The 11,946-nt window shown below is 40.6% G+C and overlaps 1 pseudogene across 1 annotated transcript; it reads left to right on the top strand.

Moving 5' to 3' along the window:
- The first annotated feature begins 1,318 nt into the window (after positions 1-1,318).
- On the top strand, positions 1,319-2,141 carry LOC149218947 (nudix hydrolase 26, chloroplastic pseudogene; annotated as a pseudogene). The gene is made up of 3 exons (XR_016249593.1): positions 1,319-1,741; positions 1,827-1,877; positions 2,031-2,141. The product of XR_016249593.1 is annotated as a nudix hydrolase 26, chloroplastic pseudogene (transcript).
- Positions 2,142-11,946: the final 9,805 nt, after the last annotated feature.

The raw sequence follows: 11,946 nt of genomic DNA, 5'->3' as shown, positions 1-11,946 counted from the left end.
ACCAACTAAATTGGGAGGACTGCAGAAAGAAGAAAATTTTAGGAGGGTGGAAAGCATTATATGCTCTTCAAAACAGATGCAGAGAGGTAGAGTTATGGGATTAGAAAACGATTAAAGTGCTTTTTGGACTCCTAGTTTGTCCAGTGATGCTATATGGGTGTGAATTGTGGGCTAGCAGCACTCTCGTCTCAAAATGGAAAAAAATTGAGAAAATCCAAAAACGCTTGATCATAAGCAAGTTCAAAATAAAAAGTTCGGTACCTTATGAGATAATGTTGAGTGAAACAGGAGCAACTTCCATTGAAGCAATTGCTATGGTGCGGCTCATAAGATACCTAAAAAGAATTGAACAAATGAGAGTAGGTAGCTGACCTAATGTTATCTTCAATGAAGGCATCAATGAAAAAAAGAAAACATAGATGAAACAAAACTACACATGGATGCAAAAATGAGATATCTACCTCAATGCCTATCCCACAAATAGCAAGGAGCTAAAGGATTTTGCTATGGAGAAGTTTTGTAAAAAGGTATGGGGAAAAGAGTTGGGTAGAAAGAAGAAATATTACATTGAGGAATTCAACCCTACGTGTGATTTACAACAAAAAGAGTTCATTGGAGTTAGTATTTCATGGAGGGCAAAGGTTCTTATTGCTCAATTAAGGACCAATTCACATCAACTTTGGTGTGAAACAGGACGATGGAAAAGGCGTAAAGAAGCTTGGGAAGAAAGGATGTGCACATTTTGCACGTCTGGGGCTGTGGAAGTGGAAAAACATTTCATTTTGGAATGTGCTGCATTCAAAGACATCAGAGAAAGTTATGAGAACATGTTAGCATCAGTTTCTTGGCATTGTCTTTTTAGCGAGGAGATTGTTGGAAGGTTGGGTTAGCTTATCATCAATTTGAATCAGAAAAGGACTAGGGAATGATTGATTCCTCTGACCCTCTAATCTAACCCCTTGACGCAGGAGGGTAACAATTGAGGAGTGGGAAATGTTCATTACCCTAAAGGGGAACACTTTTGAGTATGTACTTTTTTGAATTGCAAAGAGCGAAAAATAAAAAACTAATGATCTCATAGAGTATTTTTAGTCTCCTAGACCCTAAAATATCATTTCATTAATATTTTTGCCTCTAATTCTGGTATTAAAAAACAACACCTTTTTATCCATAAAAATAAAACTTAACATATATAAAAAGGTGGGACAGATGATGACATGACTCAACTATCTGATTAAGTTCATCTAAGTGCGGAGAAATAAGCCCCGTAGAAAATTATAACCAAGCCTTCTTCACCCAATAAGCGACCCCGGGCAATCAGGTGTCATGGTGTCATTGTCAAGAATATTAAATTAAAGCATCAATCTCCATCTTCAATACCACGTCTGATAGGAATAACTTGTGTGATGCCTGTGGTGGTTGTAATGTGGATGCTATGGTGTCTTCTTGGTGCAGACCAACGCTACTCTTTTCCATAATTTCGGCTCCGCCGCTTTGTCCTCGTCTTTGTGAGTTGTCAACCAAATTTAAATTCTGCTGCAGAGTAAGCAATAACAACAACAATGTGGCGAAGCATCTGAGAAAATTTGGAGGTTTAAGTAGGGGTTTTGGTGTGAAGAAATTAGAGGACGATCCTTGTCTTGAAGGTTCCAGTTTCAAGGCCACTGCTACGACCATGGACGGCCCTCCGCCTGGCTACAGATCCAATGTAGGGGTTTGCCTCCTCAATTCTAATAACGAGGTACTCTTCTGGACCTTCAGTTTTTCTTGTCCATTACAATCCTGGAAGATCCTGCATTTATTTGTAGGATTTATGGGATTTGCAGGTATTTGTGGCGTCGAGATTGGACGTGCCAGGGGCATGGCAGATGCCGCAGGTACTACTATTATTATTGCCATTTCTTTTGTTGGTTTTCTTCTCAGGAGAGTTTTCTGTGAACATAAATTTTGTTTCAAACTTATTGTTTTTGGGATTATGCGGCCTTCGTTGGGATAATATGAGATGTTGAGTGTTTGAGTTGCGGTGGCAGGGTGGTGTGGACGAACGGGAGGATCCGAGAGCTGCAGCCATGAGAGAATTGCGCGAAGAAACTGGAGTGACGTCGGCCGAGATTCTTGCAGAGGTATATTCAGGACCTTAAAATTAAAATCAGCATACTTCTGCTATGAGCTGATATATTATAATAGAGATCCGAAAACTCTGGTGCAAGCCTTCCCATGCTCAATAAATCAGGGGTTAATGTCAATCTATGCTATAAATGCCTGTCTCTTTTAATTTTCATTTGATTTGATTAGTAATTCTTTCTCATTTTATTAGTCAATGACACTTTCACTTAAAATATCCCCATCACATGCTTCTTATACTTGTTATTTATAAGAAGGCTGTAAAAGAAAATATAAGAAGGTTAGTAAAAATGTACTGTCCATAGATAGTTGTTATGTATCCTGTTCGAAGAAAAAAACATGAGAAAGTATAGGAAATATTAGATACAGAGATCACTGGAACAAAAAATAAAATTTGTAAACAAACAAATTCAACGTATCTCTTTATAAACAGTCGTTTAAGTTATAGTTCTGGGTATTATTATGGGATTAAGTACAACTTTTTGTATGTAATGAAGGGATTTTATATTCTGATCTTTGTATTAGATGCACTATATGGCTATATAGGAGGGAGAATATCATGGAGGGAAAATATAGTTTTCAGGATTTGATGCAGCCAACCCGCTTCTGGAATTTACTTTCAATTTTGGTTTTCTCCTTTAATTTGGATTTTTTTTTAGTTCAATCTTTCCATCACAAACTATGATTTGCTTGTGAGAATTTAATAGAGAAATTAGGACAATGCGAAGATAATGACGCATACCTTTCCATCTCGAACATTTTTATGGTACAATTGTTATAGGAAACAAAAGAGTTAAAAATTTACTAAAAAATCAAATAGATGAGAAAGATCAGATAGAGAAAGATCACGAGAACACCAAAATACATTTTGTAAGAAGACAATTTCAACGCGTCTTTTTCCAAAGTTACAGGTCTTCACAAATAGAACTACAATTCCGTCAGTTGAAAAATAGGGAAAATATGACTATAATAAGGTAAACGTTTTTAATGGGACAATTATTATATGAAACAAAAGGATTTAAAACTAACAAAAAAGTCAAAAAGAGATTTTTGATGATTTGCAAAATGTTAACTTTTAGGGTTACTCAATGTTTTAAAACTCGATCAACTCATACTTGAACTTGAACATGATTGAGTTGATCCCCATATGTTTTAACTCAGCAATCTAAACAATATGGGAACTGATTTGTATTGAACTGGTTGAGTTGTACACCAAATAGGCTTGTTTGGTACCTAACAGGTTTGACTTAGACGAATCTGTACATACTCGACTGAGTTGTACCCTATAGGTTTGTGGTGCATTATGCGTGTAAGGTAAACTTATTTTTTTTACTATTATTTAAATTACACTTAATTTCACTCACCATAAACCATAAAACATCATTACAAAGAGATCCTCCCCACCCCTCATTTGCTTCACACCTCTCTTATTGAACATTGTTGATTTGGAGTTTTTGGAGCAATATTAAAGACTGCAATTTAGGGTGAACTTGGAGCTTTTTTGGTAATGCTTGTGGGCTGTTTGTTGTGGATTTGGCATTTAGGTTAGGATGCCACTGTGCATCTATGGGCCACTAGCTTGTAGCATGTTGTTTTTGGACTCCAGAGGCTGTTTCAAGCATCGTTGAATATGTATTTTTTTTTAGATATGCCTTCCACTTGGTGCCTATTGCTGCAAAATCTAGCAAGTGTAGTGCAAAGTCCCACCAGGTAGATCTAGACCTGAGGGCAACAAGAGATCGGCTACCATCATCACCTCAAGAACCTTTCTCCAACGATTTAGTAGTATTTAAACCACGAGGGAGGCTTCCCTATGTTGAAATTTGGTACCGGAGGACAGGTGGTTCCCTTAGGCTTTGATCTTTGGCCTAGGGAAAAGTGTCCAAAAGAATTTAATTTTTCTCCTAAAGTGACTTTATAATTTTATAAAGTTAAATCTAATTTAAAAGTGACTTTAAGTGATAAAGTTATTAAGTCTAATTTTAAAGTGACTTTTATAAAGTTAATGAAAAATTAGAAAGGAAAAGTGACTTTGGAAATAAATGACTAAGTGGGTCTTTATTAAAGTGAGGTGAATTAAAAAATAGAAAGTGAGATTTAAATGAGCATTTAATCTCAGCCATTGATCTAAATCTATTTCAGCCATTGGATTTAGAGATCACCCAAAAGTCACTTGGATCACCCAAAAGTCACTTGAAGTTATATATTAAAGGAGGAAAAGGAGGAAAAGGTCATTCATTCTTTCATGAGCAGATTGGGAGAAGGAGAGCAAGAGAGCAAGAGAGATTTCTGAGCAGGAAGGAGAAGGAGACAGCAGCTTGGCACACATTCCAAGGCAGCAGTTGAGCAGATTTGTACAGCTGATTCAGCACATAGTGAAAGGCAGATTTTTGCACAAACATCGAGGAGCAGTTTGCTGATTTTTCTGCACACAAAACGGAGGTCGTACAACATTTATTGCTGTCCTGTTTGCTGTAATTTCCAGATTGCTGTGAGGCATGTGAAAGGAGATAAGTTGTAAATTTGCTTGCTGATTTTTTGCTGAATAATTCTCACTGTAAAAAGGCAATTTTCAGAAATAAAGAAGAGCTCTCAAACTGGTTTTCCCCAAGAGTTGTAGGGGGTTTTTTCAGGGTCAAGTTGACCAAAAATATCAGTGTTTTAATGTGTTTTAATGGCTGTTTTTAATTGCTGATTTTTATTTCTGCAATTTCCAGCATTCTGAAAAATTTCCAGAATTTGTGTTTTCAGCCATATTTATTTTTTTCAGTCTGTTAAATGTATGGTTATGGGAATGAGCATTTAACTACATGGGAGAAATAAGGTGAAACTGAAAACCGGGGTGGGAAAACAGAAATTTTTACATGGTATCAGAGCTTGAGTGCTGAAGGGCAGTTTGGGACAGCAAAAGGAAAAATTACAGTTGCTGATTTTTCACTCAGAAAATTCCAGCAAGCTGATTTTTTCATAAACAACAGTTTTATCTTTACTACAACAGTGTTATTTTTCAGTTTTAGGACAGCAGGATGTCATTGGGATTGAGGGTGGAGGATAGGCTGGATGGGCATATAAATTACAGCGTTTGGAAGGAGAGAATGCAGAGTATCTTTGAGGAGGCAGAAGTCTGGGATATCATGGTGCATACCGCACAGAACCCTGTTGTTGTGCCCACTGATGTTACTCAGTTGGCTGAGTATAAAAAGAAGAACAATAAGGGTAAGAGGCTGATTCTAGACGGAATCAAAGACCATTGCATTCCTCATGTGAGAGGAAAGAGCAATGCCCATGAGATGTGGACAGCATTGTTCAATCTCTACCAGAGTACCAATGAGAACCGGAAGATGGTCCTGAAGGAGAAGCTGAAGAACATTAAGATGGGGAATGATAGTGCAGCTGAATATCTCACAAAGATTACCAATGTGAGAGATGAGTTGGCAGCGATTGGAGAGGCCATTCCACCCACTGAGTTGGTGCGGATTGCAGTGAATGGCCTCCCCCGTTCATGGTTGAACTTTGCTGATGGGGTTTGTGCACGTGAGACCCTTCCCACATGGGAGAGGTTTTGGGATGATTGCATTCAGACAGAGATCAGGAAAGGACAGCTTGGGGCAGCCAAGCCAGTTGAGCAGGATGAGGACGTAGCACTGGTGGCAGGAGGCAAGAAAGGCAAAGGGAAGAAGCAGGCTTCCACAAGCAGTGGTGGGGGCAAAGGCAAAGGTAAAGGTAAACAGGGGAACACATAGAAGGACTATTCCAAGGTGAAGTGTTGGAATTGTCAAAAGATGGGACACTATGCAGTTGTGTGTCCGGAGAAGAAGAAGAAGAAGGGAAAGAACCAGGACGTGGCAGCTTCAGCTGAGATTGAGGACTTTGCAGGTCGTTTTGACCGGGAGTTTGCGTTCACTACATGTGAGTCCTCTAGTGCAGGATCACCTGCCACACAGGTTCAGAGGGAGCATGCTTTTCCCTCGATTAGCGGAGCATCTACAGGTATTTGGTATGTGGACAGTGGGGCTTCACGTCACATGACAGGAGTCCGTGAGTACTTCTCAGAGCTTTCAGAGAGTGGCACTGATATTGAGGTAGTACTCGGTGATGACAGAGTTGTTAGAGCAGTCGGGGTGGGGACAGTGACATTTCAGAGGGAGTCCAAACCTCCCTTGAAGGTGTCAGAGGTTCTTTATGTGCCAGGGATGAGGAAGAATCTCATATCCGTCTCAGCTTTGGAGGACAGAGGATATGACGTACTGTTCAGGGGAGGACAGGTGTTGATGTATCCCAGGGACACTCCAGCTGATTTAGCTAGAGTGATAGGTGTACGCCATGCAAAGGTGTACAAGTTTGCATTTCAGCCCCTTTTGGCATTGAGCAGTAGTACCGACAGCAGAGCTAGCAGTTCTGAGCTGTGTGAGATTTGGCACCGCAGGATGGGACATATGTATCATGGAGCCTTGAGGACATTGCGGGAGATCACTACAGGTGTGCCAGATTTTAGTACTGATCACTTTGATACTTGCAGAGGTTGTGCGATGGGCAAGTTTGCCAAATCCCCTTTTCCCAGCAGTGACAGCAGAGCGACGGGGATACTTGATTTGATTCATTCCGATGTGAGCGGTCGGATGTCTCATGTTTCCTTGAGTGGATATGAGTACTATGTTTTATTCATTGATGATCACTCCAGGAGGACCTGGATTTATTTTTTGAAGACCAAGAGTGAGGTCTTCAAGCGGTTTCAGGAGTTCAGAGCTCTTGTGGAGACTCAGACAGGTCGAAAGATCAAGTCCTTGAGGTCGGACAATGGAGGAGAGTACACCCTTGGAGAGTTTGTTGACTATTGTGCGGAGGCAGGCATTAGGAGGGAGTTCACTGTTCCTTACAACCCCCAGCAGAACGGGGTTGCGGAGAGGAAGAACAGATCCATCATAGAGGCTGCCAAAGCTATGTTACATGATCAGGGGTTGCCATTGTTCTTGTGGGCAGAGGCCTGCAACACAGCTGTTTACTTGCAGAACAGGAGTCCGCATCGTGCCTTGGGGCACATGACTCCGGAGGAGGCTTTCTCTGGGAAGAAGCCTGATCTTGGTCATCTTCATATCTTTGGATGCATTACATACTCCTATATACCCAAGGAGAAGAGGACCAAACTAGAGCCCACCGCAGAGAAGGGTATCTTTGTGGGCTACAGTGAGACCTCAAAGGCCTTTCGGATTTACATTCCTGCACAGAGGAGAGTTGTTGTCAGACAGGATGTGAAGTTCGAGGAGGACAGGGCCTTTAGGAGGTCACGGGAGTTAGAGTATCTGGATCAGCCAGATCCTCAACAGCAGTTGAGTCAGTCGCAAGGATCCAGTGGGCAGGGATCAGGAGGATCCGGAGGTACATCTATGAGGATGTCAGGTCCATCAGTGAGCAGTGGCTCGTCGAGCCAGAGGGGTGGTGCTCCGGGCAGCATGCAGAGCAGTTCACAGAGCAGTTCACTAGGGAGTCCACTGATGGACAGTTCACACGGTACCTCAGCTTCTACAGGTTCAGGTGCAGGCAGGAGGACAGCAGACAGACAGTTAGGAGTTCAGGCTACTGATGGTGATGAGGAGGAGGAGTTTCATTCTCCTATGGGAGAAGCATGCTCAGGGAAGAGGAAGCCCAAGTGGCTTCAGGACACCTTGAGAGATGCCACATCTGTTGCTGAGCCGAAGAGGCCGGTCAGAGAGAGTAGACCACCTGAGAGGTTCTGTAGCTATATGGCGATGGTTACCAACATCCTTGACTCTGAGCCTTCTAGCTATGAGGAGGCAGCTAGCTAGCAGGTCTGGAGAGAGGCCATGCAGGAGGAGTATTCTTCTATCATGAAGAATGATGTTTGGGAGGTGGTGCCGAGGCCTGAGGGCAAATCCGTGGTTACTTCCAGATGGCTTTACAAGGTAAAGCATGCTGCAGATGGCAGCATTGAGAAATTCAAAGCGAGGTTTGTGGCTAGAGGGTTCTTCCAGGTAGAGGGAGTTGATTATGAGGAGACCTTCGCTCCCGTGGCTCGATATACTTCGATCCGCTCCATTATATCGATAGCAACAGAGATGGGTTGGAAGATCCACCAGATGGATGTGAAGACCGCATTTCTCAATGGCTTCATACAGGAGGAGGTGTACATTGAGCAGCCACAGGGCTTTGAGGTGCATGGGAAGGAGTCCCATGTGTGCAGATTGAAGAAGGCCCTTTATGGCTTGAAGCAAGCTCCCAGAGCTTGGTACTCCAGGATAGATGCATACTTGCAGGGGATGGGTTTCACAAAGAGTGAGGCAGATCCGAACCTTTACTTTATTGTGATTGGTGAGGAGCCTCTCATTCTGGTGCTGTATGTGGATGACTTGATCATTACAGGTGCAGAGAGACTCATAGAGCACGACAAGAGAGATCTTGCGGCGGAGTTTGAGATGAAGGACATCGGCTTGATGCATTACTTTTTGGGTTTGGAGGTGTGGCAGGAGGAGGGGCATTTCTTCCTGGGGCAGGGGAAGTATATTGTGGACATCCTTAGCAGATTCCACATGGAGGATTGTAGACCCATGTCGACACCGATGATCACCAACTGGAAGAAGCTTCATGCTTCGGATTCCGAGTTGGTGGATCCCACATTGTACAGGCAGCTGATTGGTTCCTTGATGTATTTGGTCAACACTAGATCAGATATCTGTTTTGCAGTCAACACGATGAGTCAATTTATGTGTGAGCCTAGGAAGGTTCACTGGGTGGCTGCAAAACACATTTTGCGGTACTTGCAAGGGACAGTGGATTATGGTCTGGACTACAGGCAGGGAGATGGAGTGAGATTGGCAGGATACACTGATTCTGATTGGGCAGGTTGTGCTTCTGATAGGAAGAGCACTTCAGGGTGTTGTTTTGGGTTGGGTTCAGCAGTAGTGTCATGGTTCAGCCGGAAGCAGCAGTCAGTAGCACTGAGTTCAGCGGAAGCAGAGTATATGGCAGCCAGTCTAGCTAGTTGTGAGGCCATCTGGCTTCGCAAGATGTTGTTTGGCTTATTTGGTCAGCCGTTGAGACCTTCAGTGATTTACTGTGATAATCAGAGTTGCATTAAACTCACGGAGAATCCAGTATTTCATGACAGGTCAAAGCATATCGGGATCAGATATCATTTCATCAGAGACTATGTTCAGAAGGGAGCTGTGAAGCTTGAGTATATTTCCACTGATGAGCAGGTTGCAGATATCCTTACCAAAGCCTTACCACGGGGCAAGCATGTCTACTTCAGAGACAAGATGGGTGTGGTGAGGAACACCTTCCTCGGTAAGAGGGAGTGTTGAAATTTGGTACCGGAGGACAGGTGGTTCCCTTAGGCTTTGATCTTTGGCCTAGGGAAAAGTGTCCAAAAGAATTTAATTTTTTCCTAAAGTGACTTTATAATTTTATAAAGTTAAATCTAATTTAAAAGTGACTTTAAGTGATAAAGTTATTAAGTCTAATTTTAAAGTGACTTTTATAAAGTTAATGAAAAATTAGAAAGGAAAAGTGACTTTGGAAATAAATGACTAAGTGGGTCTTTATTAAAGTGAGGTGAATTAAAAAATAGAAAGTGAGATTTAAATGAGCATTTAATCTCAGCCATTGATCTAAATCTATTTCAGCCATTGGATTTAGAGATCACCCAAAAGTCACTTGGATCACCCAAAAGTCACTTGGAGTTATATATTAAAGGAGGAAAAGGAGGAAAAGGTCATTCATTCTTTCATGAGCAGATTGGGAGAAGGAGAGCAAGAGAGCAAGAGAGATTTCTTAGCAGGAAGGAGAAGGAGATAGCAGCTTGGCACACATTCCAAGGCAGCAGTTGAGCAGATTTGTACAGCTGATTCAGCACATAGTGAAAGGCAGATTTTTGCACAAACATCGAGGAGCAGTTTGCTGATTTTTCTGCACACAAAACGGAGGTCGTACAGCATTTATTGCTGTCCTGTTTGCTGTAATTTCCAGATTGCTGTGAGGCATGGGAAAGGAGATAAATTGTAAATTTGCTTGTTGATTTTTTGCTGAATAATTCTCACTGTAAAAAGGCAATTTTCAGAAATAAAGAAGAGCTCTCAAACTGGTTTTCCCCAAGAGTTGTAGGGGGTTTTTCCAGGGTCAAGTTGACAAAAAATATCAGTGTTTTAATGTGTTTTAGTGGCTGTTTTTAATTGCTGATTTTTATTTCTGCAATTTCCAGCATTCTGAAAAATTTCCAGAATTTGTGTTTTTAGCCATATTTATTTTTTTCAGTCTGTTAAATGTATGGTTATGGGAATGGACATTTAACTACATGGGAGAAATAACGTGAAACTGAAAACCGGGGTGGGAAAACAGAAATTTTTACACCCTATAGATCACCTAAAAGATGTTCAATAAGTAGGATGTAAGGTGATGGATACAGTGTAATGATTGAGATAAAGTATCGACAGAGCCTAGAGGGCTAATGTAATATTCACCAAAGTTCAAGCACTCTATCCTTATACCAATTAAGTAAATTATAGGGCTGTTATAAGTTAAGGTTTTGCAGATTTTCAACATAGGGCATGCAATGTCATATAATAGCTAGAATAGTCTTCGAATGATAGATTAATAAAGGATCAAGACTATCCATTAGATATACAAAGTTTAGGGTAGTTAATGGAGTTTTTATGGCTAGAACATGCATAAAACAACAATAAGATGATGACATCAACCCTACAAATAGGTTTTGAATGCAACAAATGCTAGATTTTGCTTTTTGACAATTATTTAATGCAATTCCTACTTTAAGGGCAACAACACATCAAATAAAATTGTTTTTTATCAATATTTCATAGAAAATCTAACTCTAGATATCTAGAATAAAAGAAAGAAGACATAAATTAATAGAAGTAGAGGGTTTGATCACAACCACCTAGATTATTGCCTTGATCTATATGGGCAATGGATTCACCCAGGGCTAATTCAATGAGGTTGGCCTTGTTGAAGAGGGTGATATGACAAAGGCATCTACTTACAAACCCTAGAAACTTCTCATTTGAGGGAGATTTTAAATTTAAGAAATCCACACCCATATTTCTCTTAAAGGATGCAAGGAAAACAATTTTGCATACTATAAAGGAGTAAGATTTATAGATAAATTTAGCAATTTTAACCATGACACATGTAGAAACCCTTCTGTCCACAATATAACATGCAAAATATAGAAGATATGCAATAAACTTACAAATTTGAACAATAATTTCTTTAATCAATTCCAAGAAACCAGCTTCAAGCAAAAATTCCACCTCCAAAAGAAAATCGCCCCATAGAGATCACTTTGTGGCCAAGCAAAATAGGCAAGGAGCTAATGCGCCTTGTTGACCATGTCGCCTACACCTACACCTACCTACAAGTCAGTGAGAAAAGCCTTCAACCCCACAAGGTGTGGTTGGTGGCAGGAAACTAAGAGAAGAGGCTGTTGCACTAAATCCCATCTTTCTTCGCTTAAGCTATCTCCTAGGTTAGTTATGGGGAGTGGTCCCTAAATGGAAAACTAAGTTAAAAGAAATGGGAGGTTCTAGGAGAGATGTTAAAGTGAAAGTGGATTATTTTTAAGAATTATGAGCAATAAAAATCATTGACATGATAGAACCATAAAACCAATGCTTAAGATAAATTGCTCAATAGAAATGAAAGATACATTTGCTCAAAACAAAAGTAAAATTCTTCTAACAATGAAAGCAAAACAATTCTGAAATGGAAACAAAGATGTCAGCACGATAATCAATACAATAGAATGCTTTCAAAATATAATCAATGCATAAATCAAAGCATATAGAGGTA

Source organism: Pinus tabuliformis, chromosome Q, assembly GCF_031772625.1.
Source record: "Pinus tabuliformis cultivar Carrire ecotype Pingquan chromosome Q, CPIR1, whole genome shotgun sequence".
NCBI lineage: Eukaryota > Viridiplantae > Streptophyta > Pinopsida > Pinales > Pinaceae > Pinus > Pinus tabuliformis.
The sequence above is the reverse complement of the archived record's forward strand: the minus strand, read 5'-3'. Positions and strand labels throughout refer to the sequence as shown.